This window comes from Cetorhinus maximus, chromosome 10, assembly GCF_964194155.1.
Source record: "Cetorhinus maximus chromosome 10, sCetMax3.hap1.1, whole genome shotgun sequence".
In the NCBI taxonomy this organism is placed as follows: domain Eukaryota; kingdom Metazoa; phylum Chordata; class Chondrichthyes; order Lamniformes; family Cetorhinidae; genus Cetorhinus; species Cetorhinus maximus.
The window spans coordinates 57,957,423-57,973,076 of NC_135888.1; the positions used below are offsets into that span (position 1 = coordinate 57,957,423).

The following is a 15,654-nucleotide window of genomic DNA, read 5'->3' on the forward strand; positions in this document are numbered from 1 at the left end:
GGTAGAGGATGGAGGGGGGTGGGGGGCGCAGTGCTCTTGGTAGAAATGCTGCATACTGTTCACAGGTTTAATAATGAGGGCTCGATCACAGAATAATGGTCTCTCCTCAATTTGCATTATTGTACAGCAGTTGGTTGTAGAAATTTCAGACCCATTATGTCTGACAGCGTTTATCTGATCTGCTTCTCTGCAGTGTGAGAGTTCCAGTAAACCATGTCTTATTGTGTGACCTTTTCATTTTCCACTGAAAAAGAGAGATCAGTTCCTCGAATGTAATCGTGTGAGCTACAAGGCAGGGTACAGGGAAAATGCGTGCTTTGAAAATCCAAGCATGCGGGAACAAGATGCTTTAAATCAATGCCATTTATCTTCTGTCTTGCCCCAGCAAAACCAATGCTGGGCTCATTTAGAGGAGAGGGAGCTGATATAAGTATATTGTCACAATGTTCAGTGGGCTGTGAGAGCATGGGAACACATGTTCTTGTGCTCTGTTTTTATATCTAATTTTTGATGAAGTTATTACAGGTAGTGTCACCACTGAATAGAGTGCAGACAGTGATCGTGTTAAATAGTAGAGCAGGGCATGTTTTCATTTGAAAAGTAATAAAGTGCTTCTTCGCCCCTGCTCTTGGCTGCACAGGAGGATGCTTTGACCCCTGGTTGACCTCTCTAATGATGCTCTACCAAAGCGTGCTTCTTCCCCTTGAATACGCAGCTAAACTGAATCACAATCGTTTATTATATTTTTTCCAAATTGGTTCAATTTGATACTGATTTGGCCTGGGTTTTTTTGCAGATATCTGAAGCTTCTGGGGCCTCTGTTCAACCTAAATGCACAGGGGAGAGAGAGAGAGAGAGAGTCCATGTTCATCCTGAAACCCACTCATTTTTCTTTACTGAGTACTTGACCAATGGGAAGTAAATTACTTTGAATCTGCTTCTGTTTTAGGATTAAGGGAGCAGGCAGCCCTGACTGGAGGGTGGACTGGGGGAACAGGTGACGATTCAACAACTACCAAAGTGAGATTGCGCTGGAGAAGGACTGAGCTGCACACTCCCAAGTGAAGCATGTTAAATTTAAAGTGACAGTAGCAATTTTGCACTAGATTGACTCTAACAGTATCCAAGTGTAATCCTGCTCCAGTGTTTCATGGAGAATCCAGCATGTTGGCAAGCAGTGATATGATTCAGGGTCCAAACGCCCAGCACCCCATAATTGCTATACTCTAATATCAAGATGCCAGTTCTCAGCCCAACAGAGCAAAGATGAAGTCAAGTCTTCCAGACCAGTTCGCATAAATCTTTTGCTGCTTCCCATTTTCACCCCTCCCCAGAACTGTCCGCTGGGGTTCATCTCCATGGATGTCAGAATTCCTCTGGTACCTAACCCAGGTGCCCATTCTTTAATCTGTTGTAGAATCATAGCAACAACACACAAGGAGACCATTCAGCCCATCGAGTCCTTGGCAGCTCTTTGCAAAAGCAACTCAGATAATCCTACCTTTTCCAGTAGCCCTGCAAAATTTTCCCGTCAAGTATTTTTTTTTTTAGCCAATTCCCTTTTGAAAGCCAGAGTTATATCTGCTTCCACCACACTCTCAGGGGGAATTGTCCCAGATTTGCACTAAGTGCGGTAGTGGGCGGGAAAAACGATGCTTTACCTGCCGACCGCAATGGTGGCTTTTCATGCTGTATGGTCCCAAACCCGCCGTATTAATTATGCATTCCTGGGACACGCTGTTTCGATGGCAGGCGGGTTCCAATTTGCCTGCTACGCCATCACCTCGCCACTTCATCACACCAGGCACCACATTTAAAGTACAGCCGCACTCAGTGCTTTCAGCCCGGGACTGCAACAAAGAAGACATGACCCCGACAGGCAAGAAGACTGCAGCCCTCCAGTACCTTTTTGACGCCATAGAGCTCCGCTGTGATGCCCTCTACTCCCACTCTGGCCGCAGGAGGGGCAGCAACATTACCACACCAGCTTGGTAGGCGATGGCAGGGGCGATCAGTGCCAATGCTACACAGAAGAGGTTGGCCATCCAATGCAGATAGAGGTTAAATGACCTCATCTGTGCAGCCAGGGTATGGCAACCATCTCATCACTCTAAACTCACACACTCAAGCCCATCACACATTCACTGGCATCTCACTCACTGCCAGCTCAAGGGACAACACCTCCCATTCTCACACACATACCGTCACATGTCCATCTGGCCTCATCCCCTCTGGAGACTGTCTCCTCAGCCCTCACCATCTTGAGGTCACTTGCACAGCTCAACATGTGCCTCCCACACACACCCTGGGATAACCTCCTTCCCCAGTACAGCTCTCGTCCTGCAGCCTTTTCCCTTGCCTGACGCCTCTTCTCCCCCTTCCCCAAGCAAACCCTAGCCCTGCAGCCATTGGAAAGCCACCCACATACAGCTGATCTGGTAGGTAGATACCTGCCCATGAGCCCCCCTAAAAGTGATGTGGTGCTGCCTGTGAAGCCTGGCGCTGATGACCACAAGTGCTGCCCGAAGCAAGGTAGGCAAACAAACCTCGAAATCCCGAGTGAAATGCAGCCCGCCTTATATATTGCTGTTGTGAAACACGTCGGCGTGTTTTCCCACCAATGTGGGCGGATGATCCAGCGGTGGGGGAGGGGAGGTGGGCTGGCCTGCTAATGATTCGCTGATGTATTACAATGAAGTTCCCGACGTCCAATGGCGGGAAACGCGGCAGAGTGGATGATCACAAACTGGTTTCACGATGACGCGAGACTGATTTTTGGCATTCTCGCCATATTGTCACCGAACATGCCAACGCCAGCGGGCATGGAAAATCCCGGCCTCAGGTAGTGCATTCCAGATCATAACTATCTTTTGCGTAAAAAAGTGTTTTCCTCATTCCACCTTTGGTTCTTTTGCCAATCACTTCAAAGCTGTGTCTGCTGGTTTTCAACCCTTACACCAATAGGAATAGTTTTTCCTTGTCTACTCTGTCAAGACCCCTTGTGATTTTGAACACCTCTATCACATCTCCTCTCAACGTTTTCTTCTCCAAGGAGAACTATTACAGCTTCTTCAATCAATCCATGTAACTGAAGTCCCTGATTCCTGGAACCATTCTACTAAATCCTCTCTGCATCCTTTCTAAAGCCTTCACATCCTTACTAAAGCTTGTTGCCCTGAATTAGATATAATACTGCAGTTGTCATCAAACCAGTGTTTTATGTTTCATCATGACTTCCTTTCTGTCAACATAGACAATGAATGAAGGCAGGTCATTAGATTAACGACACTGTAGACAAACCCTTTCTCACCCAGTGTCCACATGCAGAGGTTACTGCAAAGAGTTCCAAGAGTGAGAAGCCTAGTTCATCATTTCCTGTGTTTTGGACAATTGTAGCATACCAACTTCTACAATTTCAATGAGATCAGCCAACAGTACAAGCTGGGAATCGAATCTCAGGTCTACCTCTCTGTGTGGTCCAGCATTCTCATGGGAAACTTTGGCAGTTTGCTGGGAGCAAGTCCTCTGCTATAGATTGGTAGATAGTTGGCGAGGCCTCAAAACAATGTGAAGTGGGGAGATGGCGGAGTAGTGGTAATGTCACTGGACTAGTAATCCAGAGACCCAGGCTAATGCTCTGGGGACATGGGTTCAAATCCCATCATGGCAGCTGGTGGAATTCAAATTCAATTAATAAATTTGGAATATAAAGCTAGTCTCAGTAATGGTGACAGCTATCGTCGATTGTTGTTAAAAACCTATTTGGTTCACTAACGTCCTTTAGGGAAGGAAATCTGCCCTCCTTACCTGGTCTGGCCTACGTGTGACTCCAGACCCACAGCAATGTGGTTGGCTCTTAACTTACCTCTGAAATGACCTAGCAAGCTACTCAGTTCAAGGGCAATTAGGGATGGACAACAAATGCTGGCCTTACCAGCAAAATCCACATCCCAGAAAGGAATAAAGAAAAAGTACAAAGCAGCTTAAAAAATACAAAGCTACCTGACCCAGTGATATGCACTGTATCAGACCACAAGAGTCATCATAGCCAAGCTTAATCTTGACCTCACCCAACACTACCACCCTAATACTCTCTAACAGGTTGGTTAAACAGTGGTAAGGAATTGGAATCTCTCTCTGAATTTCTTTGCAGGAGTCAAACATGTGACCTTTCTGGTGGGTACAGTTTACAATGCAGCACACTTTTAGAAATTAAGACAATTAATAAATTTATTTACAAATAAATAATAGAATGAAACAGAAAATGTAGCCAGTACGAATCACATAATGCATATACAAACAGAAACAATGGGAAGGTCGGTGATGGGTTAGTCACCCTTTGTAAGAATGTCTTCTGATTGGGCTCGCAGTTATTGTTTTGGAGTGGTGAATTCAATCTCTTTTCATTCTGTCCCACTCAAACCATTGTTCATCCTCGGGCTGTACTTCCTTGTCTCAATAACCATGTTCAAAAGCAGCTCCGGACTGTGTGAAGCTCTTTGTTTGTACATTTTACATGTCAGAACCAACACTTCTGTTCTTGATGTATAGGTTCCCAGACAAACTGAACAATTTCCTTCGTACACATATCCAATCGACAATAGAAAACAGATGTCACAAGGACAATGATGACTATCCAGGCCATCTGGTGGGAGATATGAACACTTTGCATGTTTGCACCAAACATACAAGCTTTCACAATAGAACAAACCAATTCTTTTTAGATCAAAGGAACAACGCCACTAATTAAATCAAAGAAACAAACCAAAAGACTCCAAAAGACGAAATTTCAAATTGGATTGTTTTACTCAATTTAATTAGCATTATTATCCTTTGATCTGAAAGAGCTGATTCTTTTGTAGTAAAAATAACAACAATTCAACTTCTTTCCCACAGAGCAAGAAACTCAATAGTCTTTTGTCTCAAGAGCCGTGCATTTTCCCTGCTTGTTAAATATTTCATATCCTTAAACGGCAAGCACCCTCTTTTTCCCCTCGTGCCAAATATCAACAGAAATATTTTGAGGAACGTTAATTAGAAAATGTGGAGTCAAGCTGTCAATACCCACAAATATTCAGTCGGTGGCCTGACATTAGAATCTCCAAGGGGCTGGAGTCTGAGTGGATGATGTCATCATGCCAGCAGATGAAAGTCTTTTTTTAAACTTAACCAATTGCCACAATATATTTCCCTTTTAACTCAGAAGTGCTTCTGAACATCAGCACTTTTGCCCACAAAAAAAATGATATTATTTATATATATATATTTATTATTAAGTTCTCTCTGTGGGTACTGAGCACTTTAGAGCATTTTTTCACTTTAGAGCATTCACTGATGTCATACAACATGTTCTTAACTTGGCTGTTATCATAAAGCGTTCTTTCTCACTAACTTTTTTTAAAATTTGAGTACCACGTTCCCAAACAATGAGTTTGCTTGAGGGATTGCTCTTGGGAACGCAATGCCGGGGAGTGATGGGATCTGAGTTTACAGCCGCAGTTTCCAAATGGTGAGGTCCTCCTGTGCCAGTTTGGGGCTTAGCACGTTAGACATTTTCCTCACCTAAAGTGGGAGGAAGGACTGAAGGGCTATTAGTGTACCAACTGTTGCAATGGCTCAGAGATGAAATCTCTACTCCTGAGCTATAAGGGTGGGGGCAATACTAGAGTCAACACTCAGTTTAAGCTACTTCATCTCAGTCAGAGCAAGAGGAGGGACGATTGACCCTAAGTTAGAGAAGGAAAAAATCAGCCAGGCTTCCAGCTTCCCATGAAGATGCCTACTGGAAATGTCCATGTAGCCACTGGGGCGAGGACAGGATCGGACTCAGCTGTGATGCCTTCCAAAGTTGCATAGCCTGATGATGCCCAATATCAAAGCTCAAAGTGTTGGCAATGTCCATTTAAGTGAGGCACTAAAAAGAAGAAAGAAAGACTTGCATTTTTATAGCACCTATCATGACTTCAGGACATCCAAAAGTATTTTATGGCCAATTAACTACTTTTTAAAGTGGTGCTCACCGCTGTAATGCATTGCCAATTGGCACGCAGCAAACTCCCACAAACAGAAAGATGATAATGATAATCTGTATTAATAGTGTTGGTCGAGGAATACATATTGACCAAGCCCCTGGGGAGAACTTCCTTGCTCTTCTTCCAAATAATGCCATGGGATCTTTCACATCTGCCCGAGAGGGAGGAGGATGGCAGCCACAGGAGAACCACAGTCCTGTGAGAGACTCAATGCATTCAGCTGAAGGGAAAAGGGGACTGAAAACCTAGAACCCTTTCTTTTGCTTTATGGACTGGCTTGCCTTTGAAAAGTTAATCCCTTGCTGACCTACAACGGGCAGAATAGCCGGACAAGGTATGAAGGGAGGCTTGGAGAGCAGCCCTGCTGAGGGTCAAAGGTCAAGGGGAAGAAGGCTACAAACAACTAGATTGCAACACAAGCATACAGAATTAATGGACAGGAAAATTCTAGCTGGTCCCTCAAGAATGTCCAACCATGAGGGCTGGAGCATCTTAAATTGACTCTTCATTCCCTACTTCTGTCAACGCTATGAGCACTGCTGTTATAAATCACTCCCCCATTCAGGACAAAAAAGCATGTGTGAGTGCTTGAATATAACCTGATATCTACTCGTCCTATTATTGTATGTAAGCCACTATGAATGAATTGACTAGACACATGATTTCATAAACAGAAAGCAAACTCTGAGCTACCAGTGTAAATAGATTCTTGATGAACAAGGGAGTCGAAGGTAATTGCGGAGTAGGCAGAATGTGGAGTTGAGGTCACAGCCAGATAAGCCATGATTTTATTGAATGGCTGATCAGGCTCGAGGGCTGAATGGCCTACTCCTGTTCCTAACTCATATGTTTGTATGTTCATTGTCATTGGATCAAAATCCTAGAACTCGTCTACCCAGACAGCACTGTGACAGTACCTTCGCCAGATGGACTGCAGCAGTTCAAGTAGGTGGCTCACCAGCACCTCCTCAAGGGCGTTGAGAGATGGGCAATAAATGCTGACCTTGCCAGCGATGCCGATGCTGTGAATGAACAAAATATAAGAACATAAAACATAAGAAATTGGAGCAGGAGTAGGCCATTCGGCCCCTCAAGCCTGCCCCGTCATTCAATAAGATCATGGCCGATCTGCCTCAGGCCTCAACTCCTCTTTTGTGCCAGCTCCTCATAGCTCTCAACTAAATCTTCTACCTCCTCTTTAAATACTCTCATTGACTTAGCCTCCAGAACTCTCTGGGGTAGAGAATTCCAGACATTCACTACCCTCTGAGAGAAGAAATTCCTTCACATCTCAGTTTTAAATGAGCATCCCTAATTCTGTAACTATGTCCCCTAGTTTGAGATTCCCCCACTAGCGGAAACATCTTCTCAACATCTACCCTGTCAAGCCTCCTCAGAATCTTGTACGTTTCAATAAGATCACCCCTCATTCTTCTAAACTCTAATGAATAAAGGCCCAACCTGTTTAGCTGTTCTTGATAAGTCAACCCCTTCATCCCAGGAACCAGCCTAGTGAATCTCTTTTGAACTGCCTCCAATGGCAGTATATCTTTTCTTAACTACGGGGACCAAAATAAGGAGATATAAGGACAGTGGGCCAAAAGCTTAGTCAAAGAGATAGGTTTTAAGGAATGTCTTAAAGAAAGAGAGAGAAGTCGAGAGACAGTAAGGTTTAGGGAATGGATTTCAGAGCTTAGGGCCCACTTAGCTGAAGGCATGGCTGCCAAGATTGGGTCAATTAAAATTGGAGATGTGCAAGAGGCCAGAATTAGAGAATCGCAAAGATCTTAGATGGTTGAAGGGATGGAGGAAGTTTCAGAGATGGATGGGGGTGGGGGAAGCGCAGATTCACTCAGATGCTGCTTGTAAAGAGGAAATGCAAATAAAAGGACTTGGAAGAATTTGATCATTTAATCAAATGTCTTATTACACAGAGGACTGTGAGGCTGTGGCATACGCTACCAAGTTACTGATTGACCATATTAACCATTTAGGGACAGGTTAAGTTGATGGTTCAATGATAGAAGGACTAAAGGGACACAGAAACAAGGATTTCACATGAGATTAGGATTACAGCTCATATGAAAAACAAACACCAATGTGGCCTGGTTGGACCGTACAGTCTGTTTACGTGTTATAATTTTTATATAATTCAATGTGACTGATAAATGCCTAACCTCAGCCACACTGTTGGGCAGGGGAGGAGGGGCATGTCAAGTGGGACCCCATTCTTGCATCTCCTTGAATAAGAATGGCACATTGGTAGAGGCATGTGAACAGTCTGTCTGTTGAGCTGGTGGGTAGGTAAAAGGTGTTCAGGATGTTGGCAGAGAGGGGAAGAGAGGAAGCAAAGTGAGTTACGGGTCCATGAAGACTGGTGTGAATTTGGATGGATCCAGAAACATTGTCTTAAATTTAGTTTTGAAACAGGTAAAATGATTGGTAACTTTTGGGACAAGCATAGGATTGGTGCCTATTGAGCCTTGGGCTGTTGATGGTCCTTCCTCTTTAAATTTGACGACTTAACTCACTGAAGGCCATCAGCTGACCAATTCCATCAACATCTTCTACATACGCTAACCCTCCAGGATTGCCTCAGAGTATGTAGAAATTAAAGATTAATCTCTAAAACACTCGTTTGAGCAACTTGGAAGAAAATACATCAAAATAATCCTTGCTCCCATATCTCTTTATCCCTTCTATCTTTCAACTAGCAACTTAACCTGCTCCTAAATGTTAATGGGATCTCTGTTTCAATCACTAACTTTGGTAGCATATGTCACTGCCTCACAACCTTGTGTGTAATAAGAGATTTGGATTTATTCAAGTCCTTATAATTTTCATTTTCCCATTACAAGCATTTTAATTTTTTTTGGAAAACTTTTGTTAATTAGACATGGGGGAAGAAATGTTGTTTGACTGCCATCCAAGAATCGTCCAATCGGACACTGATGTGTTTGTCTGCTTTGCCACTGATGTGAGAAGTGATGTGCCATGATAATGGATATGTTGTGCAGCCAACGGGAGGATGATGGGGGCAGGCTGGTTGGAGGCAGATCATGGGCTGGGATTTTACGTTATTTGGCGGGGTGAAGAGGGGGGGGGGGGGTGGGGGGGGGGGGGGGGCGGAATGGAAGGTGAGTGGTCCACCCGCTCTTGTCCCCGCCATCTCAGATCATTGAATCAAGCGCAGATTAGCAGCCACCCAGTGGGAATGCAGCCAATTAAAGGTGTGAAGTGGTGGGGGGAGGGGTCCAATCGGGAGTTTTGGTGGGAACGTCATGCAGCAGAGGGGTTATGCTGTGAACAGGGAATCAATCACGGCTACAAATTTAAAGACCTTCTGCTCTCTGAATCTGTCTTCATTACTTATTACAGGCTCAAAAATGTTAATAAATAATGTTAAAAATAGGCAGACACTGCCGTCTTCCTCAGCAGAATCTGCTGCCACATGTAACGGTGGTCCTGGTGGCTGGCTTTCTGCCCTTGCACCACCTCGTCATGCCCGCCATAAAGCACTCCCAAGCTGTTTTCGGTCCAATGCCCGAAAAATGCAGCGGGTAATGAAAAATCCCATTGAATTGGTCCTTTAACATGCTCGATAGCTTGTTATTTGGTGATTTAACAATGGCGGGAGGGCTTCTGATTTACCCGCCAGCTCGTCTTGCGTGTAATCTGAGACAGACCTGATGACGTCATATTGCTCACTTGACAATCATTGCGCCATATTTTACATTTGGTGGGGGTGAGGAGGGGAACGCCTGCCCAATTTGCGGCTGTAAAATCCAGCCCCATGTGACAACACCTTCTTGAATATGTTCACCAGAGTTGGAAATCTTAATACTGTCCCATGCCAGGATAAATTGCATCAAACTAAACTACATGCAACCGAAATCCTGATGTAGAATGATTTACAGTACGCGGCAGCCAAGTAACGTAAATCAGATCCTGCTTCTGTACTGCAACCCTCAACAGAAAAATGTGCATACCTCTGGTTTCCAATTTTTAAAAAAAATTTCCCCTCTGACACAGCGGGACCTCTTAATAATGTTGAATGTTTAGAAAAATTGCGTTATTTTTGCAGTTTCGAAGTGGACCAGCCAAAAAATATAAGGGAGATGGAAGGGTAGAGAAAGGCATTCTGTTCCTTTCTAGTTTGGAAATAATGCAGATGTTAAGGGAATGTGCCAGATTATCACATGTATTGAATTAACAAATGTCAGGCTAACAAGTCACTATTGTATCCTGAGACAGACTTTGCCATTGGCCCTGCCAAATTGTTAGTGGGTTTATATTGTGCTCAGGATATGGTATAGCTATCAAGGATAAAAATTTATTGCACCCTGTCAAACAAAAAGTCTCTCTCATCAGCCAACACAAGTTATATTTCAGCATTGACAACATCACACAATATATACACAGCTCACTTTAAAAAAAATTAATTTTGACTCCAAGTATCCTGAACTTAGAAACAAGAGTAGGCCATTCAGCCCCTCAAACCTACCTGCCATTCAGTTAGATCATGGCTGATTAATCACTTTCCCCTGTCTTGGCTCCATATTGCTTGATGCCCTTATCCAAACACCTATCAAAATCAGTCCTGAAACTCTGATTACCGCAGCATCCGCAGCCTATTGTAGACGGGAGGTCCAGATGTCCACTAAGCTGAAAGTTGGTTTACGGCTCTATGGGCACCAGGTCTGGCATCTCACTCAAGCGGCTGCTGTAAACTCAGTCAGTAAGGTAGTCAAATGTGGAGGACATCATACCCTGAGTCCCAGCCTGCCCATGTGCAGGAACTAGCCAACAGGGGATAGTGGAAACGACAGCGGGAATTTTTCAGAGGCGGTAGCCCTGCCCCTCCCAACCCCCCCACCTGAATAGTCAGGGGTGAGCCCGCCTCCGCAGGGCCAGGAAACGAGCACCTGATATTATGGCCGCTGGCTGTTAATTGCTCCAGTCGTGCCTTCCGCAACCATCTGGGAGGCAATCCCTCCTCTAAAAGCTGTTGGTTAATCAGAGGGCTGGCAGCACTCCTGTCCTAGCAGCGCCACCAGGGGTGGTGGTCATTGCTGGGCTGCAGTCAGTCCCCCATGAGGAGCATCACTGAAAGCTGGACTTTGGGAAGTGGTTTCACCGAGGGCAGTTAGGTAGGCCCCTGTGAGGGAGGTGGGGGGTGCCCGCGGTCAGTTGGCCAGGGAATGTGAAGAAAAAGTGAGGTCAGCAATCACCATTGGGCACCCAAACATAAGGGACACCCCACCAATCCGTTGCGAGGTCACCAGGTAAACCCTGGTGGCCTTACCGTATGTGGGTACCTTGCCAGGAGGTCCGCAAGTGGCTATTAATTGACTACTTTAGCGCCTCAATTGGCCCAAGGGGAGGTGGGCCACCCAACACCTATCCACCACTGGTAAGTTTCCAGCAGAGGCGGCTAGGCAAAGGGCATGGTGCCTCCGCCATACCACCTAATTTCCTAACCCCTCCCCCCCCCCCCCCCCTCCCCCTGCCAACCCCCTCCCCGAGCCTGCCCCCAGTTGTGTTAGGGGGTAAAATTCCAACCAATGTTTCAGTAAGCCAGTGGTCAACTTATGGAGCAGGCTCCCCAGGGACAGAGTAGAAGCAGTTAATATTAATTAACTCAAATACAAATTAGACATATTTCCTTGAGAAAATGATATTTTGGGATAAAGTATCTGAGTCATTTGAGACATGACATGGTAATTGTAGCATGTTTAGGAAGTATTACCACTGGTTTCCAAAGTTCTTCACCACTGGGCTTTTCCTTGTATCATTTTTGGGTCTGTTGTGAACTAATTGATAGAAATTGAGTACGAGGATTAGTCAACAACTCCAGTATCATTGTATCATGTGACCATCAGGATGGTAGAAGATGAACTGGCTGGACCTTGGTCTCATTTTCATTTAGCAATTCCTATGCCCGTGTGTGAGGAACAGGAAGACCTGGCTCAGGTATCTTACTCAGTCAGGGTGGTGGTAGCATTAGGACCAAGCAAGTGAGGTTCAATAACCTACTTGCCCTCACTACCCAAAGAATGGCAGTGATCAAACAGCCAGGAGTACGACCGATGTGAGTTGGGTCCCACTGCCCCTCTCGACCAAAGAGCAGCTGGGAGATTCATGAGGTCCCCTGTCCCTTCAGAAATTGCCATTATTGGAGGAATTTCTTGGTTACTGAAATGGTAAACTCTTAAACCCTGCACTGCCATTGCCTTTGCATGGAGTGCATTTATCAAAACCAAAATGCCTCATTGCCACATGCGCAGTTTGGATTTTGGCTGGGCATTCCTTCAGCTTGATCCAACCCAGCCCTGATCCTGCTATGCAATGAGGAAAAAAATACTTAAGCAATTCCATTGCTCGGTGACCCTACTCAGCACGTATTTGTTTTTCTTTAGAATGACATTAATATGTGTCACAAGATAAAGGCTCCATGTGTGCAGCACTTTATTACATCTTGCAATGCAGTGCTGTGTACTGTTTAGCGCCCCTGGGCTACCAGATCAGTGGAGTTTTTAAACAAGTTATTTTAATTGCTTATATGAAGTGTCGATCATTCTGCCACTCTTGGCAGCACAACTCAAGAAAACAAATTCCTCTCCAAGTCAAATCAGACAATCTTTTGATTAAGAACTGAAGCACTGTTGACACGTTTAGGATTCATTATTGCGAAATTATAAAAAATTGGTTCACACAGAGGCCCAAGCAGCTCAGGGCTGCTGGGGCGAAGAGCAAGGCTTTGCTTTTTCAATGGGATAAATAAATAGAGTTCAAAGTAAAGGTTAGAAAGGATTTGCATTTATGTAGCGCCTTTCAAAACCTCAGGATGTCCCAAAGTGCTTTCCAGCTTCTTTTGAAATGTGAACGCTGTTGTTATGTGGGAAACACAGCAGCCAATTTGTACAAACAGCGACTAGATCATCTGTTTTAGTGATGTTGCTTGAGAGATTAATATTGGCCAGGAGAACTTCCCTGCTCTACTTTGAAATAGTGCCATGGAATCTTTTACATCCACCCGAGAGGGCAGATGAGGCCTCAGATTCACATCTCATCTGAAAGAAGCAGCCCTGACAGTGCAGTACTGAGGAAGTGTCAGCCTAGATTATGGGTTCAAGACCTGAAATGGGACTTAAACTCACAACCTGTGACTCAGAGGTGAGAGCACTACCACCGAGCCAAGGCCAACGCCTACATGGCCTGCTCAGGTCAAATACTCTGCCAACACTCAGTGTCAAAGCTAACAGCCACAGAATGACTATTTGGATGGGCAACTGTGAAGCTTAAGCCATCATCTTCAGGAGAGGAGGAATTAAAAGAAAAGGAATTTCTTCATATTCTTTCAAGGAATATGGGCACCACTGGTTAGGCCAGCATTTATTGCCCATCCCTAATTGCCCTTGAGATGATGGTTAGCTGCATCCTTGAACCGCTGCAGTCTATATGGTGTAAGTACACCCAAAGTGCTGTTAGGGAGGGAGTTTCAGGATTTTGACTCAGAGACAGTGAAGAAACAGCAATATATTTCCAAGTCAGGATGGTGTGTGGCTTGGAGGGGAACTTGCAGGTGGTGGTGTTCATATGCATTTCTTTTTTTTGCACTTTTGTGTACGTGTGGCAGCTTAAAAGGACTGACTTGTGCACAACTGTGCAGCTTAAAGGGAAGGATGACCGGGAGCAGGGAACACCGTCTGTGTCTTTTCTACTCCTAGGTCTGAGGGCAAAGAGTCCAACTGTGCCACCCCTGCAGAGACCTGCTAACTCAGCAGAGAGCTGGTAGCTTCCCAGTGCTTTCAGCTCAGCTCCCCAGTAAGCAACTCCTTTACTAGACAAGCCATGGGAGAATTGGAGGCAATTTCAAAATGCCTTTGGCTCGTTTTATTATCCGAGTTCTCACTTTATTTGAAACTGGGACTGACGTTCAATAGATTTCAATACAGCGCTACTTGGATTTTGCAGGAGAACAGTTAATATTATCAAGCATTTTGCCCCCATTCCTCCCTCCCCACCATGCCTTACTGGATCTTATTGGATCCATTAGATCCCACACATACTAGAAGGTATGCCACACCTAATGCTGCTTTTATGCCATGCATCAGACTAAACAAATCCAATAAGATTATAATGGACTGGAACAGGCTGTGAGGCCCTCACGAAGACAAGGGATGACAGAAGCTTCCTATTTCCTGGGTGCAGTAAGGGCATTGGGAGGACTGCAATCCTCACTCACTGCTGGAGAAGTAGGAATTCCACCTGCTGTAACTACACACTCCACCCTCCCGGCTCCATTCGCTCCGGGATCGGCTGAAAGTTTCACCAAACTGCCAGCCATGCTTTCTTGCAAATTTTATTGAGGTTGGGCTTGGATCGCAGCAGAGTCAAGTGGTGTGATTTTAATCTGACAGAAAGGAAAGCCCACAAATGTTGAAAGTCCTGAATAACAGCAAGTGCCAGAAATAAAGGAAAGGACTTTAATTTTTATACAGCGTGTTTCAACCCCAGGGCGTCTCAAGCACATCAGTCAATGAAATACTTTTAATTTCATTAACGTTTTGAGTCCGTATGACTCTTCAACAGAACTAAGGAAAAATAGATAAGAGGTGAAATATAAACTGGTTTAAGGGGGGTGGGACAGGTAGAGCTGGATAGAGGGCCAGTGATAGGTGGAGATAACCAAAAGATGTCATAGACAAAAGGACAAAGAGGTGTTGAAGCTGGTGATATTATCTAAGGAATGTGATAATAAAGGTACAGATAGCCCTAGTGGGGGTGGGGTGGGGGGAAGGGATCGAAATAGGCTAAAAGGTAGAGATAAAACAATGGATGGAAATACATTTAAAAATAATGGAAATAGGTGGGAAAAGAAAAAAATCTTTATAAATTATTGGAAATAATCCATTAGTTTATCTCTGCCTTTTAGCCTATTTCGATCCCTTCCCCCCACCCCACCCCCACTAGAGCTATCTGTACCTTTATTATCACATTCCTTAGATAATATCACCAGCTTCAACACCTCTTTGTCCTTTTGTCAATGACATCTTTTGGTTATCTCCACCTATCACTGGCCCTCTATCCAGCTCTACCTGTCCCACCCCCCTTAAACCAGCTTATATTTCACCTCTTCTATTTTTCCTTAGTTCTGTTGAAGAGTCATACGGACTCGAAACATTAACTGTGTTCCTTTCTGCAGATACTGTCAGACCTGCTGAGTTTTTCCAGGTATTTTTGTTTTTGTTTTGGATTTCCAGCATCCGCAGTTTTTTTGCTTTTAAATACTTTTAAAGTGTAGCCACTATTGTAATGTAAACAAATTTGGCAACCAATTTGCAAACAACAAGCTCTCTCAAACAGAGATCATGATCAGATATTCTGTTTTCAAGTGGTGATGGCTAAGGGAAAAATATTGTCTGGCACTATGGGGGAAACTCCCGTACTCCCTCCTCAAATAGCGCCCTGAGGAGTAGAACTGGAATTAAAAGTTACCCCTTCCTTACCCCCAGGTCAACGACTTCACAGGAGGTGGGCCAGGGGGAGGAGCTTCCCACATATCGCTGGCCAGGATTTTAAATTATTGTCACTCCCTTTAACCTGATTGTCATTAAAG

The 15,654-nt window shown here is 44.6% G+C and overlaps 1 protein-coding gene across 4 annotated transcripts in view; it reads left to right on the forward strand.

The window, feature by feature from the left end:
• ebf1a (EBF transcription factor 1a) overlaps positions 1–15,654 on the forward strand; it is a 425,690-nt gene that overhangs the window by 334,477 nt on the left and 75,559 nt on the right. The window lies entirely within an intron of this gene.